The following is a 5881-nucleotide window of genomic DNA, read 5'->3' as shown; positions in this document are numbered from 1 at the left end:
AAACACCTCGCGGCTCCACCCTCCTGCCCCCACGCCAGTGTCACACAGAACGAACCGTCACATCAAAAGATTAATTTGGTGCCAGAAAAAGCTGTTTATGTTTTCACAGATCGCGGTGTAAAAAAAAAGAGTTCGAGAACTTAGGGCAGGGGAAAAATGGAAACAGGTGAGAGGACCTGCCCTTCCTCTAGGCGAGAAGCGCACAGAGCTTCAGGAAGGTGCCGGGGAGGGGGGCGGAGGCCGAGGAGGAAACTCTCAAAGCTGAACAGTCCGATTTCCTCATCCGAACTAAGCGTGCATGAAACACAATCCAAATGGCTTTTAATAACTCCGCCATTTGAACTGTCCTTTGTCCTCTTTAAACCTGGAAAATCTGTTGAAGGGAATTTTTCACAAACTGCATTCCCTTACTTTGCAAAGGCCCAAAAAGTATAATTAAGGTTAATGCTTTTACATTTATACCTTATTTCTCCCCACATCTTCAAATTAGTCGACTTAATTTTGCTTTACACCAAGGCCTGTCACCTTGAGAGTTAAATGGTGTGTCTCTACATATACGCTAGTTTCTTCCATCACTCGGTTTTTAAAAGGAACTGATAACCTCTCGAAAATCTGATTGTCTGACCCCGCTCTCTCTGTTCTCCCAATCGCAGGTCTGTGAATCTCTCTTAAAATTCTCTCTACTTCCTTGCCGCGGTGTGCTGCTCCACTTAAAACCCTGTGTAATCAGTTCACACTAAAAAATCTGCATCGAAGGCTCTACAGTCAGTCAGCCTACTCACTCTCCTTCCCGTTTCCCTGTGTATAAAAAGACTGAAACTAGGAAAAGTACAACGTTTGGAAGAACAGTAATTTTGTCAAGAAAGATGCTGAGTCTCACAAAACTCACTCAGCCAACCGAACTACCTTCCAGAATGCTGACCCAGCTTGCTAGCTCAGCAAAAACCACGGGGCAGCTAGCTGACCCAGAGGCTCCCTCCATGGCTATCCCGAGAGTTTAGGCATATATATCTGGCCTTCAGTCAATCTGATAAAATCTATCCACCCGTTAGAGTTAAACTTTTTCAGTCCTTTCCAAACCACTAGGGTTTTCCCTTCCTGAAAATGATGCTAAGTTTAGTAACAGACCTTCCACAAACTTTTCAATCACCAGGATTGTCTCTGTCAGAGTCTGGTATCTGAAATATTCATTTATATAAACAGAACAGGCAGGAGATCACCCAGCCAGCCTCTTTCCTTATTTTAACAATCTAGCTAGTAAATTCAGCACTCCTGACATTTCACAATCTAAAGTCTAACTTTTACACACACACACACACACACACACACACACACACACAAATCAGTAATTTTATAATTGGCTAGCTGCAGAAGAAAATAAAGAGCCCTTTCCACTTGATGGAAATTTGGGCTTTTAAAATCCAGATAAGGTCAGATTAGTGACCAGGAAAAACTGGTCAACTCTTAGATCATACAGCGGGATGGTAAAAAGGAAGCGGGCTTTGGAGTTATTTAACCTTTCTGAGCACTGCTCTTCACATCTGCAAAATGGGGACAATAAGTCGTCCCCTAACAGGGTTGTTGTGGGGATTAACGTAATAAAACGTAACTTGCCGAGAACGGTGCCTAAACACTTACATTTGAAGGCATAAAAAAAAGAAAAAGTACTATGCACCAGTTGGTTATAAAGAAATTTTGGTTAAAGAAGAAATGGGAACCTAATATTGGGACTGGCAAAGGATTTCATCTAAATCTTTGGCTTTATTAGTTCTGAGGAAACGTTTTAGTGGTAGAAGAATAAAACTGAAAAAGCAAAAGTTAAAAAAAAAAAGTTAAAAAGTTAAAAAAATCAACATAAAGAATTTCACCTATCCCTAGTAATCTTAGCTAACTCATGCATATCCTTGCTAACTTTTTTTAAACAAAATGAGGACCGCTTTGAGACAGAACAAAATATCCTGGATACCAAAACAAGATTTTTATGTTAGTACAATTTTCTGAGGCACATATTTGTAAAACATGTTTCAAAACTAATGCTCAAATCTTACCTTTCAGCTCCCTAATTTCTTCCGTTAAAGAATTTTTTTATCTGGGATACTCTGTCAACAGGCTTGGGGGTCAGTGAACAGCTACAAAATTTGTGTGTAAATTGTATTTGTGTGTGTAGATATGCATTTGTTTCCCTCTGGGGTGAAGGTCCACAACTTTCACCAGCTTCAAAAAGGATACGTCATCTCCAGAAAGCTTCAGAACTACACGGTTCCATTTTCACTCTGGAACACCCCACCCCGCTCCTGGGGTCACTCACAGAGACGAGCCCTGAAAACCATCACAGACACCTAAGCGAGGCGTCCTCCAAGAGTCGCCAGGGACTAAGGGAGCCTGCTGAGGCCTCACCTCTTCTTCGGTAAGACCGAGCTTCAGATTGGCTACCATCCCAAAACCTCTTTAAAAAAAAAAAGAAAAAGACAGGAAAAACTACCACTGCCACATCCTAAACATACTTGCTAGAGTTTACTTGGCTCCGCTGTAGAAGGAATGCTGTACAGTCAGTGATTTACTACAAAGCTGGAGATTCCTATATTCTTCAGAGAATGAAATGAGGTCAGTAAAAACCCCAGGATGTCTGATTTCAAAAAGGGCCCTCCCTCCTCGAGAATTAAGATGTCCTCACAGTCATAAAAAATGTTTATACGATAGCCTCCTTTCCACGAGAATGCTACTCTGCCAGGCCCAATTTGCACAATTCTGAAGAAATAAATGAATACAAACCATAAATTCTGCAATAAAGGGAATTTTCAGCAGTCTAGACTTCAAAGAATGGGTTTTCGAGTCAGACAAACAGACTTAGGTTTGAATACTGAGCGTGCTGTTTAACAGATAAGACATCAAGTAAATTATTGTTTCACTAAGCCGCAATATCATAATCCATAAGACAGGGCTAATAACACCAATAGCTAACCGAGTTGCTGTGAGAACGAAAATGAGATAAAGCTCTAGAACATGGCAACCGCTCAATAAATGGTAGCTGTTCCCGGGATAGTATCTGTACCCGTTGTGTGAGCAAGTAGTATTTTGGCCTCCTGATGATATATAACTCTTTCTACCACCAATTCCCCTTGCCTTTCTTCCGTCTCTGCAACATAATCTAGTTGGAATTCACTTGAAAATAAACCAGAGCTCTAAACCAGTGACAATGGGGACCACAAGGCAGTCACCTTCACGAGACAACTGCATCAGAGACCCACTGAGTCTCACGCCAAAGTATCTACTGCCCAGTAGGTTCCACCCACCTACGCTTCTTCCACAAAGACAGGCAGAAGCTGAAACAGACTATCAAAAAATTTTCAATGGTGGGGTGATTAAACAAATACAGCAAAATGTTAATTACAGAATCTAGGGGGTAGGTAGGTATGCAGGTTTCAATGTGCAATTCTTTCAACTTTTCTACATGTTCAACTTTTTCAGAGTAAGATGTAGGGGGGTAAAAAAGAAGCTACTAAAAACCTCCAACGAAATTTTATTTCCTTTGACAACTAGATGATACTCAATTTACTTTGTGTCTTCAGCACTGTAAAGGTACACTCAAAGATTTTAATAAAAGTCTCGTTTTTTACGAGACCAAAATTTGGCCCCGTCGGAGAAGTCTTTAGCTAGCTAATGGGAGTGGCTTTAAGTAAGACTTTTATTCAACTAAAGTTAGCCAGCTGAGGAAATCGCAAAGCTAATATAAACACTCCCAGAAGCAGGAAAAAGCTCTAAATAGTATTTGTTTTCGTGCAGTCCTTTGAAGGAAACTATATATAATGAAACTAGATATGGATGGAAATATGATACAGCCCATCACTATACCACCACAGAAAGAGCCATGCTATGCGGTAAGCGGAGTATTATTCTGACCCCCTGTGACAGGCAAGAAAGTAACCAAAGGGTAATTAGTCCCTCAGAGGCAGCATGTGAAAAATAGACAATAAATTCCTATAACTACAAACAATAAGATATACTTTTGAATTTTGTAGATTAAAACACAATAGCTACATGTCCACAAGCACAGTTCAAATAAACGAGAGAGACAAAACCCAGTTTTGCCGAGGATATGAAAGAACCAGGATTCTCATACATTGCTGACGGGAGCATAAAGCAAAAACAATGTAGCAGTTTCTTATAAGGGCAAACATACATTCGGTACATGCCCTAACAACTCCACTCCTAGGTGTTTACCCAAAAGAGATGAAAACGTGTCCACACAAACAAACAATGTAGCTGCATGTTCAATGTCGCTTTAGTCGTAGCAGTCCCAAACTGAAAACAGCCAAATGTCTATCAAAAGGCGAACACATAAATACACTGTGGCATAGTCAGGCGATGGAGTATTAGCAAGAAAAAGGACCAAACGCCCCATACCGATAACATGGATGAATCTCAAACATGCACTGAGCAAAAGTGAGACAGAACAGAGTCTGATCAATTTGATTCTGCTTATTTGAAGTTCCAGAATAGGCAAAACTACAGTGGTAGGAATCAATCGGATCAGTGGGTTTCTTCAGGGGGCACGGGACAGGGGTGGGGGTGGGATGGATGGGATGAGTACTGGATGCAAAGGGACACGAAGAAGCTTTCTGAAGTGATGGAAGCGCTCTGGATCTTGAGTGGGGTGGCGGTTAAATGGGTCTATACTTCAAACTGTCAAAACTCAAACTACACTTAAAATGTGCACTTTTGACTATATGTAAATTAGCCTCAATACAGTTGATTTAAAAGTAAAACTTATTACATCATCATTTATAAATATGAACTGAGTAGTCCATCAGCACGAAACGTAACCCCGATTCTACTTTTAAATTACTCTGAAGTTCTTTGCCACTATGAACAATGCTGTTATGATGAGCCTAGTAGATGAATCTCTACACATCTCTGCAGCATGACGCTGTTTAATGGATAAAACACATTCTTTTTTCTTCACCTCCCATATCTTCACGGAAAATAAGATAAATCTATGTACTTCCAAGTCCTACAAGCTTATTTCACGGAGTCATAAAGAAAAACTTAAGCTAGAGCTGGTTTTACTCCCACTACCACTTTGGCTTTCTGCCCTAATCACCCATAAACAACAGGACACATATTTTGAGCCTCTCGTCGTTAAGAACGTCAGCAGCAGATAATTATGAAGTTAAGCCAGACAGTAAAAGCTCCTCTCGCAAGTTTATTAAAGCCGTAATGTGAGAGATAAAAGTCAAATTCACTAAATATTGGATTAACACCATTATTGCACGACAAATATAACTTTGTTTTTTAGGAGTCCTCGATTTCTCCTTAGATTTTTAAGCATTCGAGGCTGTAAAAACTTTCTTCTGACAGAGTATTTGACAAAGAATTTGTTCAGCTAAAATCTAACATTAGAGAAACCTTTAAGAACATTAAGGTACCTCAAGCAAATGAACTACACAATTCTTTAAAAGTATATATGACAACTATATGCAAACATGAAAAAGTCCTAGATTGTGTTAAATGCAAAAAACAAAGACTGTAAGTTATTCATTTGGCGGGGGGGGCTGCATTTAAAATGTAAAAATATTGTCCATTGTGATCATGAGCATATAAAATATTTCTGCCCATAAAAAAGGCACGATATGTAAAATATGAAAATAGCTGAGCTTGAGTGACTGGAACTCTGAGTAATTTTAAAAATAAAAAAAAAATTAACATGGCTGTTCTATCTTTTCAATTACACAAAGCTTTTTAAACAAACTCCCTATCTTCTCCTTAACGTATTTTCTTGGAAATTTGGTGACGATCTCACAAGCTGGTTCACTGCCCATTTGGTGGGTACAGCTATACTGGACTCTAGAGCATAAAAACAAGGAACCGCTATACTGAGATG

Source organism: Pteropus alecto, unplaced genomic scaffold (genome assembly GCF_000325575.1).
Source record: "Pteropus alecto unplaced genomic scaffold, ASM32557v1 scaffold106, whole genome shotgun sequence".
Lineage (NCBI taxonomy): Eukaryota > Metazoa > Chordata > Mammalia > Chiroptera > Pteropodidae > Pteropus > Pteropus alecto.
Note: the sequence above shows the minus strand (reverse complement) of the source record.